This window comes from Danio rerio, chromosome 18 (genome assembly GCF_052040795.2).
Source record: "Danio rerio strain M-AB ecotype USA chromosome 18, GRCz13ab, whole genome shotgun sequence".
NCBI classification, from domain to species: domain Eukaryota; kingdom Metazoa; phylum Chordata; class Actinopteri; order Cypriniformes; family Danionidae; genus Danio; species Danio rerio.
Window position 1 is genome coordinate 6,678,079 of NC_141038.1, and position 17,931 is coordinate 6,696,009.

The 17,931-nt window shown below is 36.1% G+C and overlaps 1 protein-coding gene and 1 long non-coding RNA gene across 8 annotated transcripts in view; both read right to left on the reverse strand.

The window, feature by feature from the left end:
• LOC103909111 (uncharacterized) overlaps nt 1-3,955 on the reverse strand; it is a 90,187-nt gene extending 86,232 nt beyond the window's left edge. For all 6 annotated transcript variants that reach the window (XR_015514622.1, XR_015514623.1, XR_015514625.1 and 3 more), the window contains exon 1: nt 2,564-3,955. This is a non-coding gene — a long non-coding RNA (uncharacterized LOC103909111). The remainder of the gene's footprint in view (nt 1-2,563) is intronic.
• golim4a (golgi integral membrane protein 4a) overlaps nt 1-17,931 on the reverse strand; it is an 836,478-nt gene that overhangs the window by 568,367 nt on the left and 250,180 nt on the right. The gene's annotated exons all lie outside the window — the stretch shown is intronic.

The window sequence follows — 17,931 nt, forward strand, 5'->3', positions numbered from 1 at the left end:
TTGATCTTTATTCAATCTTATATTATGAGTGACTTTTCCTTTTCTTTTAAAGTTATATTCTTTGGAATGTTTGATGACTCTAAAGAAAACATGGAAATATAGTTAATTTGTGTTATCTATTAGCCAAGTTTCATATTCACAAACAGAAGTTTAGTGGCTCTAAACCTTTTTTTTTTTTTTTTTTTGATCTGTTCAAAATTGACCTATAGACCAATATTTGGAAACTATCCAGCACTCTCTTCATCCCAACAAAAACTGTATCCTTACATTCTTCCTATGTGTCTCTTTAAGGTTTAACTTTATTTCATAACTTTTTGTTTCATAACATTATAAAATTTTTTATGTTTCATAACATCAACTTTTATTTTTGTTACCCTGGCGTTTGTTTGTCTGTGTGTATTTCTGTACACTTTTTACATTTTTATTTGTGTTAGTCGTCTCTATGTATGCAATTGTATTTTATCTACCTCTTTAATAATAATAATAATAATAATAATAATAATAATAATAATAAAAACCATTCGGAAACACTTTTGGTGAAGTTTTTTTTCCCTCTCTGCTGTCGCCACTGGCTTGCATGGTTCAGGACATGAAAAGCTACTCATTGATGAATTTGCTCTTCAGTGTTGGACTCTCAATAATGACTTCAAACCACACTGAACTGAGCTAAACTGGACTGAACTTAAACACTAAAAACTGAACTACCCTGATCCAGTTACTATGACCATTTATGTGAAGCTGCTTTGACACAATCTACATTGTAAAAGCGCTACACATATAAAGCTGAATTGAATTGAATTGAACTTTAGGGACCAATTCTCACTATTAACTAGTTGCTAGCATGCATGCTATTGAGATTTCGGCTGCTTATTGGTACTTATAACGAATATGTTCTGTATGATCTTATTCTACATCTCTAATCCAACTCAATACCTTAACTACCTTAATAAGTTTTAATAAGGAGTAAATTAGGAGTTTATTGAAGCAAAAGTCAAAATAGTGTGCTAAAGAGTGAGAACTGAAACTTAAAATCAAGAAAGACCAAAAATGATTTCAAAGTATAACAAACTATATCGCAATATAGATTGTAGAAAAACAAAATTCGCTATCAGATTTTTCCAATATTGTGCAGCCCTTCTAGAAAGTTAATTTTATAATTCCCCTAAATGCCATTTGACCATTAACTGACAATCTCAATCAATATACAATCATGTGAACAATAAAAAAGCAACTATGAAAAAATAAAAAAATTAAATAAAAATGTCCTATAATTAAAAGTACTCTGAGTCTGATTACATAATCAGTTGCTAATTAAAATATCAGCAATTTTTAAGCTTCATCGTTTGTCTCTCAGAAAAGCTGTGCTCAGTTTAAAACTATGAGAATTCCTCTGAATATCTATGGGTAATGTGAGATTACCATTAATATTTTCCCTCTGCTTAAACAGGCTTAAACCCCTATAGCGGATCTCCCTTTAATCTCACTTGTGCTTAGAATAAACAAGAGATATATTAAAGGAATCTCATTTGCCATAGCGTTTTATTTAAAAAGCTAACGTGGTGATTTAACACTCTAAATCATAATGTAAACATTTCCTCCAAAAGCAATGCATTAGAACTCACTCGACTCAACACATCACAAAAGGTTTCCAGTGTGTAAACAACAGCGGGATGAGAGTAATGCGCAGCTCCACACTGCCCCCTTCTGTATGAACACTGAACTGCATTAGAAAAGCAATGTAAGTTCGAGAAAGAGATCAACATCACGAAATCATTATGAAATCTGTTGAGTAGATTTCAGCGATATATTAGCTGCATTACTTGATCATTACAGCCAATTACTCAAACTAGATCTAGATAAGACTAGAAATTCATTCAGTTATCAAATAGGAACATTCAATAAGTGCTATAATTATGTTAAAAACAACAACCACCACAGTAGGCTAAATTAATAACAGACAGGAGAGAAGAAAACAGCGGGGAAAATAATACATGACAAAACAATTATTGGTTTAGCTAAATATTTTGCCACAGGTTCCCCCGGTCGTTGCTTGAGGGCATACAGCTGCAGCCGGAAGTTAGCGACCCTTTTATTGATTAAATTACTTATTAAATTGTGTTTTATTAACCTCTACACAAACCCAAATCCTAAACCTTCCACTCACAGTAGTCTACTAATGTAAAAACCTTAATAATTGTAGTAAAGTCTCACAAAAAAAATGTTCTATATTGATTAGCGCATATCAGTTATCAAGATTGATTCTGTTTATAAATATAGTTTAACAAAAACATCCATAACAACAAAACTTCCTTTAACCTTAAGTGATTCCAAACCTTTATGAATGTCTTTTATTGTAAAGAATGTTAAAAACAGCCTTTGACAACCATAGTAAGTCAATGCGCTTCCAACATTGCAATCCTTGAACAAAATGGAGGGTGTGTGAATTCTAACGGCATTTTCAATTTCGGATGAACTGTGCCTTTAAGACATGTTCAAATTAAGCGCTGATTGTGTTAAAAATAACAAACCTCACACATGAAATACTTTCGAGCACAGCACAAACCTTTCCTCTAACGTTTCATTTTCTCCTTTGGTTCAGAAGTTTTTCTCCTTTTCTCGTGTTTGACGCCTCTTCGATTCTCCGTCACCTCGACGGTCTCACTCTCTCTGTCAGCATCTCTCGCGTCTGTCATCTTCCTCTTTGTTTTTTTTCCCGCTCATTCTCGCTTTGCTTTTGAAGAAACTGAACAGATGCCTTTTTTAGTCTTAGTGAACTTTCTATAATTAAAACACAAATAGATAGTAAAAAGAAGTGGGCCATCCTCCCTCTCTCTTATATATATGGACTAATTTTTTACTGATGTAATTATTTGATGTTTTAAAGGATTCATTTGGTCAAGATTTATTTATTGAGTTTCATTGTTGGGATAAGCAAAATATCTATTACTGTTTACTTATTACTTATCTATTTACTAAAAGAGAAAACTGAACAGAATGAATCATCTCAGTCAAGGTTGTTAATCGGGCGACAAAATGGTGCAGGTTAGCACAACAACAAGGTCGCTGGTTCGAGTCCTGGCTGGTCCCTGTGTTGGCCTGGGTTTCTTCTGAGTGATCTGGTTTCCCCCACAGTCTAAAGACATGCACTATAGGGGAATTAAATAAACTAAATTGGCTGTAGTGTTTGAGTGTGTGTGAATGAGTTTGTGGATGTTTCCCAGTGTTGCTGCTGGAAGGGCATCCGCTGTGTAAAACATATGCTGAATAAGTTGGCGGTTCATTCCGCTGTGGTGACCCCTGATACATAATGGGACTAAGCCCAAAGAAAAGAAATAAATGAAGATTGTAAATTGATTTTACAGAAGTAAATTGGGCGTTATGGTGGCATCCACAATCACCTCACAGCAAGAAGGTCGCTGGTTCGAGCCTTGGCTGGGTCAGTTGGCATTTCTGTGTGAAGTCTGCATGTTCTCCCTGTGTTGCCGTGGGTTTCTTACAGGTTCTCCGGTTTCCTATAAGTGAATTAGGTAAGCTAAATTGGCTGTAGTGTAAATGAGAGTGTCTGTGTATGGATGTTTCCCAGTGATGGGTTGCAGCTGGAAAGGCATCCACTGCGTAAGTTGTCGGTTCATTCCGCTGTGGCAACCCCTAATTAATAAAGGGACTAAGCCGAAAAGAAAATGAATGAATGAATTGATAAGTTGGCGGTTTATTCCGCTGTGGCGACCCCTGATAAATAAAAGAACTAAGCCCAAGGAAAATGAATGAATAAAGATTGTTAATTGATTTTAAGTTTTACAAAAGTACATTGGAGAATATTTGGTGTGGTCTACTGAAGGTGTTTTATGTTCTGTTTTGGATGAGGACCTTCACTTTACACATTTTTTAAATCATATTTTTGTATTAAATACCGATAAGTGGAGTTGTTTAACCTGTAATAAAGTTTTTAAACTACACTGAAAAAAAAATATTCACTGGATTTACTAAACTCTTTTAAGGCAAGTGGTTACAAACAGGCAGTTCGTTCCGCTGTGGCGACCCCTGATTAATGAAGGCACTGAGCCAAAAAGAAAATAAATAAATGAAAAAAAAATATTCATTGGATTTACTAAACCGCTTTAAGGCAAGTGGTTGCAAACAGGCAGTTCATTCCGCTGTGGCAACCCCTGATTAATAAAGGCACTAAGCCAAAAAAAACATGAATGAATGAATGAATGAAAAAGATGATTCATTGGATTTACTTAACTTTTTTAAGGCAAGTGGTTGCAAGCAGTTTTCATTCCGCTATGGCAACCACTGATTAAAAAAGGGATTAAGCCAAGAAGAAAATGAATGAATGAATGAATGAATGAATGAATGAATGAATGAATGAATGAATGAATAAGATGATTCATTGGATTTACAAAACTTTTTTAAGGCAAGTGGTTGCAAACAGGCAGATTCATTCCACTGTGGTGACCCCTGATAAACAAAGGGACTAAGCCGAAAAGAAAATGAATGAATGAATGAAAAAAAATGATTCATTGGATTTACTCAACTTTTTTAAGGCTAGTGGTTGCAAGCAGGTGGTTCATTCTGCCGTAGCAACCCCTGATTAATACAGGGACTAAGCCAAAAAGAAAATGAATGAATGAATAATTGAATGAATGAATGAATGAATGAATGAATGAATGAATGAATGGAAAAATTTACTAAACTTTTTTAATGCGAGTGGTTGCAAACAGGTGGTTCATTCTGTTGTGGCAACCCCAGATTAATAAAGGGACTAAGCTGAAAAGAAATTAATGAATGGTTGCAAGCAATTTCTATGGGCTAAATTTAAACAAACATTCAATTTAGTAATGTTTAAATTAATTAGTTAAATTCAACCCATTCATTGTTTGTAATTGTTTATCCTTAAAACGTAAGAAGAAAAAAGTTTAAATAGTTAGTAAATCCAATGAATCAGTGTAGAAGAAGAATAAAATGACACAGCTGAGGTGGAGGAGGAGGGAGCAGCAGGTGTGAGTGAATGGAGGAGACAAACAAACTCAGGTCTAACAGGTACAGATGAGAAAAAGCAAGGTGATTCTCAGCAATTTTGGCCAACCTTTAAACTCTTGTCTGAGCTGATGGGTCAAACAGACAGAAGAGGAGGAAAAGAGAATGGAGAAGTTATACAAAAGATAAAAACCATTAATAATGTGTTTTTGATGGGAAAATATGTTTTAGTAGTTGCAAATGAATTATTTTACTTCCTCAGAGAACATCTGCACAATTTTTTTAATCTTTGTGCATTAAGAGGATAGTTTGGATGTATGTGAATGTGTGTGTGTGTGGATGTTTCCCAGAGATGGGTTGCGGCTGGAAGGGCATCCGCTGCGTAAAAACGTGCTGGATAAGTTGGCGGTTCATTCCACTGTGGCGACCCCAGATTAATAAAGGGACTAAGCCGATAAGAAAATGAATGAATGAATATATTTAAAATATTGAGTATTTAAAAAATCTAAACAAAATTTGTTCAATCTGAATAAATAACTATAATTAACACACCTAATAAGGAACTTTTTAAAATGTCATATCAACAGATTGATTTATTTTATTTATTTATTTTTTGAAAGTTAATCAAGCAAAACATTTTGTGCAGATTAGTATTTACACTTAAGGTGTATAATTTTTTCTAAATATATAAATATAACACAAATGAACCACCAACTATTCCATATATGTTTTATATTCAATTCACCTATAGCGCATGTCTTTGGACTGTGGGGAAACCAGCCTGATCTCAGGAGAAAATGTAAGCAATTTACGTTTTGCCAGTTTAGTGTCTGATTCGTACAAATTCGTATCAGTTCAGTCGTACGAAATTGTACGATTTTAAAAAGGAGGCGTGGCACCTAACCCCACCCCTAAACCCAACCGTCATTGGGGGATGAGCAAACTGTACTAAATTGTACGAATTAGATCGTACGAAATCATACGAATAAGCCACTAAATCAAAAAGTTACGAGTTGCCGTGAGATACTATCTACTATCAGACATCTCCTATCTCTCAAACTTTGATTTGTATTTTGTTTTTCATCAGTGTTATTGGCCCTGTGGACTGCTAAAGCTGGTATAGGTCAGTGTTTCTCAACCACGCTCCTGGAGGACCACCAACACTGCATATTTTGGATGTCTCCTTTGTCTGTTACACCCATTACAGGTGTTTCAGTGTCTGCTATTGAGCTGACAATCTATATCAGGTGTGTTTGGTTAAGGGGAAATGTGCAGAGCTGATGGTCTTCAAGGGACGTGGTTGAGAAACAGAGTGGTCATCAGTTAGGGGGTCCACCGGTTTAAGTCTTACCTCACTAGCAGATCTTTTAGGGTTATTTGATGGGCAGAAGTATCCAAGACACATGCCAGGTAGCAAATAATTCTGGCCCAGATTTGGCTTAAAGCTGGCACAGCGGGCATTCGACTGCCACTGGCATACAGCATGTGGGGCAAACATGGCACTGGTTTGGCAGAGGTGGCACACTTGGGTGTAGTATTTGGACAAGATGTTAAAAATGTATATGTGGGCCATATAAGTTCGGCCTATATTGACCAACTTTTAAAATACATTTAAAGTATTTTTTAATAAAGAAAAAATTCGACCAATCAGGTCACTTCGAGAATAAGCATGGCCATAACTCAAAATGCTTCATGGGTTTATCAAACTCATTTCAGCCTTGACACACCAACATATCTGGCCCAGTTCAAGCCCAAATATCGTTGTTAACTTGGCTGAGACTAGGCCCAGATATGGTCCATGTTGGCCCTTGTATGGAAGCCAGACCCGTAATTCATGGGGCATGTGGGCCAAGCCAAAGCTTTTTATATGTTTTGCCTGTGTTTTAACATAAGTTTCAGCTAAAAACGTGTCACTTATGTTTTGTCTGTTCGTTTGCACAGCAATATTTCTATACTTCTTGTACGTTTGTTTACATGACAACATTTTCAGACAAAAATGGGACACTTTTTATACATTTTGCGTGGTCGTTTACACAACAACATAATTTTTGGGACTAAAAACTCATACATTTAATAACAAGTCAGCATTTTCCTGGACATGTAATATCAAAATCATGAACTGAATCAAACCGTTAATTCAGTGAATGGTTTCCCATATTTGGTATACCTCATAGCCCCCTCTGCTGGTGAAAATAATCATGATTGCTTCAATATCCTATTTAAGAAAAAAAAAATAATTACTGTGTAATATATATAACTAACTTGCAGGGTCTCATAATTCAAAAACATGCCAAAAGAACTCAACCAGTAGCTGTTTTGCATACACCTAAACATAGATGTCTTGGCTGAAACAACTGGGACTGTCAGTGCAAATCTAATATAATTGCCTAGCACTGTACTGTGCACAATTTTAGCAAAAATGTCAAGTTATGCTAATGTATATCCAATGTATAAAATCTGCATCCCAAAGCACTGACCTAGCTGAGAAATGCACTGGCTCATGATGAGCATTATGCTGATGTTAAATAATGAAATCAGGATGCGCGCATAACCGACAAAACACTCCAAACTGAAGGAAATCAAACTCCGACACAGTATACTCGAGAGTGACTGAGGGATTATGGGAAATAGCATCTATCAGGCCAGAGTGCCAACAGGATTGGGACTCCACACACACACGCACGCATACACAGAGACATGCTGCGTGTCTAATCCCGAACACTAGACGATTCCCCAAGGAGGCGAGACTTCAAAAAGGATCCCGCCCACAGCTACAGAGATAAAGCACCCCGCAATTTTCAATTAACCAGTCTTTTTCATGTTCCGTTGCGTTCCCTTGGTTTGTTTTTCTTGTTTACTTCAAATGCCTATTCTTTCCATCATTCCCCTCACTATCTGCCAGGGCAAAGGTACCCACACACGAAGAGACGAGCGCATATTGTCTTCTTCACGCTGCGAGACGCATATCAAGCTAGTGTAACGATGACAAATATCGATAAAGGGCATTAGCATCGTGGCTTCAGGCTACAGGCTCAAGATACTCACTACTGAAATGAAGAACGCCTGTTGTGAAAAGTGTGTGTGTGTGCTAGTAACATCTACAGAAAACCCCCCTGGAAGTATACGCCTCGGGCTGCAATTTTTGCTCCAGAATAGGACAGATTTTCCATTAACACAAGATTCAGAAAGAATGGAATCAGTTAAAGGATTAATTCACTTTCATTCATTTTTCTTCAGCTTAGTCCCTTTGTTTCTCAGCGGTCACCACAGCGGAAAGAACCACCAACTTATCCAGCATGTTTTACACAGCGGATGCCTTTCCAGTTGCAACCCAGTACTGGCAAACATACACTAATTCACGCACATATATTTGGCCAATTTAGTTTATTTAATTCACCTATAGTGCATGTCTTTGGACTGTGCGGGAAATCCACGCCAACATGGGGAGAACATGCAAACTCCACACAGAAATGTCAAATGACCCAGCCAGGACTTGAACCAGCAACCTTCTCGCTGTGAGGCGACAGTACTATCCACTGATTCTAAACTTTCACAAATTTCCTTCTTCTGTTGAAGGATATTCAGAAGATATCCAGATGACTTTATTAACCACTTAAACTCTGCTGTTATTTGGGGATTTCGGCCTGGAGTTTTCCTACCCAAATTTAAAAGCTTCCCAAATCCACATGCAGAGATGTAAATGCAAAAAATTGGTATCATTTTAAAGAAAACCCTTTGAATTTTCATAAAACACTATTGAAAGTGTTTAAAACACCTAAAAAAAACAGCCGCTTTTTGTATTTTGTTTTTATAAACTCAAATTTGAAAGTGTACCTTTTAGGTTCTGTGTGGTTTAGCGTGCTGTAATTAATTTTGGTGGTTCCTGCACATGTCTGTAATCATAGGAAAAAAGAAAAATGTCTCCACCATAATCTATACAAAATGTATTGTATTCCAACTGATGAGAGGGGCTGTACAAGCCACAGAGACCGATCCTAGTTTACATATTTCACTATTCTTTTGTTTGATTAAACATAATTCACTGTGTTTAGACCACATAAGACATATAAAAGGATTACTTATGCACATCACCTCAAAAACAGAGGAGAATGGCCCTGAAGCGCACAGCATAAGGTAAGAGATGAGAGCTGTCTGTGCTATCTGGGGCTGCTTAGTGATCATGAATGTATTGTTTACATTTCTGCGCCATGGAAACACCACAATTCATTCAACAACTGTTTGGCATATGAATATAATTCAGTAAAAAGAATGCTAGAACTGTATGAGCACCGGCAAGAGCTTTCATTTGAGCTATAACTTGTACATGTGTCATATAAAAAAATATGAAAATGAACCAATGTTCTTGTGTACTTGTGATTTATTATCATTTTCATTTATTATTACTGTTGTCCTTTCTTTCTTTTTACTGTCATTATTTCTATTATACATTACTAAACATAGTTGTTACTCCCTAACTCTGACTGGTTTCTTCTGTATCTGTTTTACTTATATCTGCGAGACTAGATTCATTTACTGTACCTGACTATATTGTTTTTTTTTTATTATTTTTTTTTATTGTTGTTTCGTTATGGTTTTTTGTTGATGTTTTTTGTATTTGTATGATCCCAATTTATGTACCTTTTTGCATATTCTAATTAAAAAAAAGAAAAAAAGAAAATGAACCAATGTGAAATACCCAGCTCGGGTATCCAAAATACTGTGTATTTAAGTGTAAATAACTTTTATACAGTAGAATAAAAACCAAAGTGATGCATATGTGCATAAAATATAGATTCTACACTTTCAAACGACACCACTTACGGGGGTCTGGTGCAATGCTAGCCCTTTAAATCTTAAAGCGAAAGTCGATGACGTCACGGACCCGGTACCGGGTCCGCAGAGTTTAAGTAATTTGAGTCGTTGCAGAGAAGCATAGATGCAGTTGTCCAAGCTAATGGTAGTCTCTTTATTTTGGTAAAATAAGCGTAATCTAGAGGCCTTTGGCTTTCATATAAGCCATTTCTGATACCAAATGATCAACTAGAAATCAAGTTATTAATTGTTGTACCTAAAACTTGGATAGGCAACAAGACTTTTGTTGTGTATAATTTAGTCACAGGAGTGCGATGTTTACTATATGTCAGTTTATGAAGAAAAATTGTTTCAATCTCCTACTATTCACATGTTTTGCCCATGTTTTGTGATTTAAAAGTGTATATCTATTACTCATTCCTCAGCTGGGATCATGTAGCAGCCTTTGAAACTGCGGTTTGGAAGTTCAAACCACTCAACAACCAAAGAAGCACATTATTTTGAGAAAAAACCCTGTATGTGTTCCTCAAAAACCTTAATTTCTTAACAATTTAAGACTTTTTTTAAACAAACTAACCCTTTAAACTCACCTACATATTGGCCAAAGTTGGGGGGTTGAGAGCGGGGGCAAAATCCCATGAGGCAGCAGAGCATAACCTCAGCATATATTTGATGACAAGCCCAAACTGAAACGCAAAAAAGTAAAGCTGACAGCAACCGAACCACTGAAGTGAGCAATCGCTCGAGGGCCTTTATCACAAAAAGTGCATTTATGAGTGACAAGGTGGAAAAAAAAACCAGAGCGCTCCTTATATAATTCAACAGGAGGGCATGTGTATGTGTGCTTGTACAGGAGCAAGAGCAGGAATATGATCTTTCATATTAGCGAGGCGTTAAAACTCCTAATTGGTCTGTTGAAACTCATTGGGTGTGACATCAAAAAGACATTAAAAGGGGAAAAAAGTCAGTGAGGCGTCTACTTGATTGCCTTGAGTAAAACGCCCTGATTTGCATATTAATTGATATGCGGGAAGTACAGAGCGATGGCGATGCGTCCTTCAAACTCCCATCCGCCTAAAGTGAGTCGACACAACACGTCATAAGAAATTTTGAGTCTCGGACGGTGATGTGTTCATTACCTGCAGCTCTTGAAGAAAGAAAACAGGAACTTCTCAAAGGGATAGACAGGAAGTAGAAATATGTTAAGTTGGAACTTTCCGGGCACTTTGATGTCATACTGGCATAAATAAACGTGTAAAAATGTAAATCAATTTGATGTCCATTTACTAATGTCAAAGGGACATCAAATTGACATCTTATATTAGTGTGACAAAAAAAGCATAAAAAAAATCAATTAGTTTATCCTTTAATTGATTTTGGATGTGTTTTTTCACACAGATGCAGATCAAATATCCAGTGTCAATTCGTTATTTCAGATTAATAAAACTTTTGTTTATTATAATACTTCTTGTCGTTATTTTGGTAGTGGATGTGGATGTTAAATAGCCAAGGTTTTGACATCAAATAAATAAGCATTATTAACATGTTATTTAATGTCAATTTGATGTCATTTTGACATCAAAGTGCCAGTTGGGTTATCTGAAATGGTTTTATAATAAAAAAAGAGCATTGTTTGTGAGTAGTCAAAACTTTCACTTGGTGCAATATGTGAACAAAGTCCACGACAACAAAGTCCAAAAGTCAAAAATTAAGAGTACAGAAATTAGTATAAATCTCATGCAAAACAAAAACAACAGCAGAATTTGACATTAAAAATACTGAAAGTACAGTTTATATGGTGTTCATAAAGTCCAGGGATCTTTCGTAGATAAAAAAAAAATAACACTGAAACTGACGAAGGCCTGAGAGTAACAAGTGATTTTTTGTTTTTTATTTCAATAATTGCAGTCATAAAAATTATATATTTTTCATTACTTATTTTTGATTCCACTTAACTTTTTAAATACTGGGAAGAGGGAGAATAAAATTTTAAGCTTAAATTTGAAGTTCCATTATGTAATTTTTCATGTTTTTTTAATAAAATTAGTGTTTTACTAAATTATTGTATTTACATGCCTAACAATAGTTTATATCCATCAAAAAACATTTGGGTTATATATATATATATATATATATATATATATATATATATATATATATATATATATATATATATATATAGCACAGCTATCAGCCAATCAGATTCAAAAACCAGACAAAACTTGAATCTGATTGGCTGATAGCCATGCGATATTCTGCCAGTAACAGCACTCATCCATCCTCTTAACCCTTCACCCTTGTGTATTACTCCACCCACATGCAGCAACAAGGAAAGGACACTACACTTTGAAAAATATTGCTGCTGTTGGACTACAGAAACTACTTTTGAGGCTTTTTTTAGCCGAGAATGTAGTTGTTTAGATTGCAACTATGCAGTTTATTTATAGGGATAGTGCCTATTTTAAAAATATTAATTAAAATTATTATATTATAATTTTTGAGAAACAGCACATCAGCGCCCATTAGCCTGTCCTCGAGCAAAGACGGTTGGCGATGTTCATCCACAAGATCAGCATGATTTACAGCTGATCAAATCATTATTAAACAGGTAAATTATTTTTTTTAAGTCCATCCCTCTATTTTGTATGTTGTAGTGCTGTATTTACACCATAGTACTATTGTGATCTATCAATTGCAACAGAGAAATACTGGGAAATATCTCTGTATACTGATGACATTTTGTGCAGTAAATGGGTTAAAGCAGTTCATCTTAAAATGTCAGCAAAATCACTGGTTTGTCATCACTTTAGATATTACGCTAGAGAATCATTCAAATACTAGCTTTGTTGTGTGCAAGTGACGTGTTTTTGAGCAACGGTTTCTGCTGTTCTTTTTTATATACATGATTATGCCGTCGAACTGTTGTATGAATGCAATATCACACCAGTATCAGTGAGATGGCTGTATATCGTCACTGGTGGGACACTAAAACACTCAGCTGCAACGCATGCCTCCCACCAGAGCCGAAATACAGCTACATCGCACTTCGGTGTGATATTGCTCATATATATTGCTGATGAGGGTCTAATAATATTGACCTTAAAATGGGATTTAAAAAATTAAAAAAAGCTTCTATTCTAATCAAAATAAATCAAAGAAGACTTTCTCCAGAAGTAAAAATATTGTAGGAAATACTGTGAAAAAAATCCTTGCCCTGTTAATCATCATTTGGGAAATATTTGGAAGGAAAAAAGAAATAAAAAAATCACAGCAGGGCTAATCATTTTGACTCAAGCTCTGCAACAGTGGCTTTGCAAATGATATTCAACTCTGCAGTGCTAAAAGAAGACTTTTGTTTACCATTTCACACATCATTGTAAACACCGACATCAGATGTCACCTTTAAAAGCCACGTAATGCATTCTGAGCTGAAATAGAGAGCTTTAAAACTCAAACATGCTCTATCAAAGTGGACTTCAAAAGCCCTGCCGCTCACGTTAAAATATTCCCTCTCACGAGGAGAGCCTTTGCATGTTCACAAGGTCTTCTGCAGTCAGAAACACTGTGCTGTCCGTGGTTTGGGCCTGGAACAGCTGCCAATCACAGAGCAGTGCAGGAGGAGGAGGTTGCTCTGGGACACTGAGCCTAGAGTTCATACAGGGAGAACATGCATTATGCATTACCGCAATAGGGAGAACACCTGAGGAGAAACAGTAGGACATGCTGCGAATAAGCGATGATAGGAAGATCCTGATGCACTGCAGTCTGGCTGTGATGGAAAGATGAACGACAAATTCGCTCCACTGCAGGAGACTAAAAGCATATAATGGACATCTTCATAGTTAAGTTTCTATGGCTGTTAACCGGGTTAGAACACCATACTTATGAACGCCATACTTATGGAGAAATAGGTGCTTTTTATAAAGCGAAGTTCTCAGTGTTTTGAGCTTTCTCCCCTAATTTCATCTTCTGTGATTAAAATCTGGCTGCAAGCAGGTGCAATGATTTTATGGAGCACTGTTACTAGGGACTATTTTTAGGCACTGTGCAATATAACTGCATCTGCTACAGCCGTGGTATGACCGCACAGTTCCTTGATTATTATGCTGGAAATCCAATGCGATATCACGGCAACTCGTAACTTTTTTAATTAAGTGGCTAATTCGTATGAATTCGTAATCTAATTTGTACAGTTTAGTAAGATTTGCTCATCACCCAATGACGGTTTGGGTTAGGGGTGCCACGCCTCCTTTTTAAAATCGTACATTTTCGTACAACTGAACTTGTACGAATTTGTACGAATTAGCCACTAAATTGATAAATTGTAAAATACGTACGTTTAAAAAAATAGACAATGTTTCATTTTTTTGTCAGGCTTAAGGTTATTGCACACTTAATCTGAAATTTTCGTCTGTAATTTTCGCACGTTAAAAAATAAATTCGACGTCATGTTGTGTAAATCTTTTTGACACACTGCCTCCTAAACTTTTGTCCGTCATAATAAATTATTTAGCACCCAAAAAAGGTGTTTTGATAGTTCAGAGCCACCGTACAAACAAAAAGCAAAATACAAAATGCTGTCATATGAGCCACAGATAATTTTGTGACAAACAGTGCATAATAAGCCAGAATGTTGCGGAAAAAAAAAACAAGATACAAAAATGTACTTCAGCATGACCTTTAGTAGATGATGTAACTACAGGAGATTCAAGTTTTAATTAAAAAAATTACCAAAACATTTTTTTTTATTTTGGAGCAAGATGCTAATGGTCTAATAGGATTCAATGATTTATGCTAAGCTAAGCTAAAAGTGCTCCCTCTGATTTAGAGGTCAGCTGATTGGGTTAAAAAAGGGTCGACTGTTTAACTGGTGACTGTTTACAGTGTAGGTGATTTGTAAAATTACAGTATTTACTTAAAAAAAAAGAGTAGATGTTTATTCAATGAAAAAAAATGCTGATCTAAGACAACTTGAAAATATTCACCTATGTCCAGCGCAATATTTATGAAAAGTGGGGTGGGGGGATGGAGGCAGCAGGCCAAAATTACAGTGGCAGCAGGCAAGGCCACCGGGAAATGCTAAGCTAAGCTAAGCTTAAAGAGCTGATTGAGCCCATACTATCTCCTGCATCCAAAACACCAAACTTTCCAAGTAGCATTGGCGAGCACCAGGACCTTAAATTCAAGCACCTGGCGTAAGAAGAGCACTTCCATGTGATGCTAATGGTCTAATACGATTCAATGATTTATGCGATGCTAAGCTAAGCTAAAAAAGCTGATCTAATTCATCTCATATTATCTCCTGCATCCAAAACACCAAACTTTTTTAAGTTTCACTAAAGCATTGGAGAGCACCAGGACCTCAAGTTCAAGAACCTAGCATAAGAAGAGCACTTCCCTGAGACGCTAATGGTCTAATGCGATTCAATTATTTTATGCTAAGCTCAGCTAAAAGAGCCGACCTAGTCCAACTCATAATCTCCTGCATCCAAAACACCAAACTTTCCAAGTTTCACTAAAGCATTGGAGAGCACCAGGACCTCAAATTCAAGCACCTAGCGTGAGAAGAGCACTTTCATGATATGCTATCTGATTCAATGATTTATGCTAAGCTAAGCTAAAAGTGTTCCCTCCAGACCGGGAAATCGACTAAATGGTTTCAATAGGGTCAATTTTTCTTTGACAGTGTAGGTGACTTGTAAGGTAACTTGAGTGCTTGTTTAATGAAAAGTTACTGATCTAAAACAACTTGACAAAATCCACCTTATATTATCTACTGCATTCAAAACACCAAACTTTCCAGGTTTCAACATAGCATTGGAGAGCATCAGGACTTTAAGTTCAAGCACCTAGTGTAAGAGCACTTCCACGAGATGGACAAATCGAGACATGAGTAGGAGTATGTCCAGAGCTGGTCCATAGTGGACGAGAACTGCCAGCAGTGTCAAAGCCCACACATATTACCCTTTCCTTACCAGTCCGTTTTCAAAGCTTCAAGTATGTCTCATGGGAACCAGTATGTGAGAGAAGACTGTGTATGACCAGACATTCCTCCGTTCACAAATCAGTGCTAGAGAGCTAGAGAAAAATAAAACACATGTTAAAGAGAAGAGTGCAGCATTCCTGCGGAGGTAAAATAATGACTTTTTTTTTTTTTTAAAGAAAATAACATGTTGAATTGCAGGAGTGTCAAAATTATTTGTTTCTTTGGTGCACTGCGATATGGATGCGGACAATTCTGTATCGGTTCAGTAATAATCATAATCCGTTATTATATACTGACGTCATTTATCTCGTATCTGCTATGTCTAAATAGCTTACTATAGCGAGGGAGGAGAGTGTGAGTATATACAATGCTCCAACTACTTAAAAACGCAGAAACTGTGCACAATTTCACTGTGTGTGTGTTTGCTGGACAGTCTTTCACTGACACTTACAGCAGAAGCCCCTATTTCACTGCGATTGAGAGAATGAAAGTACTCCATTGCTCTCTCTCTCTCTCTGTGGCTCATTTGACCTGCTGGCGTGACTTTTCTTCTCCTCTCGGCTGTTACAGCGATACTTCTGGATACAGACATGAGCACTTGTCTGCAGAGTTTCCTCCACCGTTTATATCATGGATCAGCTGTGATCGCCGCTGCCGTTTATTAGTGTCACACATCTGTAAAGTGCGCCAGCACGTAAGAGCCAATCGCAGCCCTTTCTGTTGAGCGCTTGACCAATCAAAGGGGTGTAAGAAAGAACTTGCTAGACAACTATCAGAAAGCGAGCCGGATATTTATATTTGTTTATTTGCTATATAAATGCTTGTGTTGTTTAAAGGTACAGTTTATATATCTGAATGTATTAAAGGACAAAATTGTATTACAAATAGTATCTAAATATATTTATACATTTTTATACAAGAATTGCTGTGAAAATATAAAACTGTGTATGGAAAGCATCGTCAATGCACCGAGATATCAAATTGAACCTAATCAATGGCATGATAATCTTAACCGAACCAAACCGTGAGACTAGTGTAGGTTCACACCTCTATTGAATTGCATTAACTGAACAAATGGGGCAATACATTTATAATTAATGGCAAATGTATTTATATATTTTATTTACTATTATTTTACATTTCTTATGCATTAAAAATACAAGAACTTGTTGATTCAATGCATTGTTTTGCAATTCAAATGTTTAGCTAGAGAAAATTATGCAAAGTCTAAAGTGCATGGCGCAAAATCATTAATGGCGAGTCACTTTTGCTATTTTAAGAATGGAAAAAATATGCTCTGCGCCCTGGTGCATGGTCTAACAGGGTTGTGCTTATTCTCTTAATGAGTTATGGGTGTGTTTTGAGCATAACATGCATTAAACTAATCAGAGTTGCTTTTCAATTGTGGTGCGCCGTGGCACATTTGCCATTTACATAGCGGACTTTGTAAGTGGAAAAACTGAACACTTCACTAGCAAAAAAAGCAGTTTAACAGACTGTTCCGCAGCATGAAGATAAAGAATGAGCCTCCTCCAATTGACATATTTCTCTTTACTTTACCTTGCTCCTTTACTTTACTCCTTTACTTTTGTGGATAAGGAAACGGTGGAAACTCCCTCCACTTAAGACATCAACTAGCCTACATATTCAATTTAGTTTGTTAGGCACAAAGATTTAGATTTGTTTCAAAACTATATTCTAAATGCATTTCTCATTTCCAGCAAATGAGTTTGGAGTTCTTTCCAAACACACGTCCTATTCTTATGCCCAATATGGGGATGTATACATCTAAAATCCGACAGGTAAACAAATCTAAAATTGTTTTTATTAAAACTAATATAAATATGCATATAATAAATAATACTGATAATAATAATATTATTCAAATGCAGATTGTCATGAATAAACTGAAAAAAGACCCCTGAGATGAATAAGGCAGTGGTTTTTATATTTACGTAGAAAATAATAATTTTTGTAAAAAAATTTTAAATAATTATTTTTTAGGGGTTTTTAACCTTTATTATAACAGGATAGTAGAGAATTTAGACAGGAAAGCATTGGGACCAGAGAGAGGGGAAGGATCGGCAAAGTAACTCGAACTCGGGTCACCGTGAGCACGTTGGTGCTATATGTCAGCGCACAGTACGTTTAGA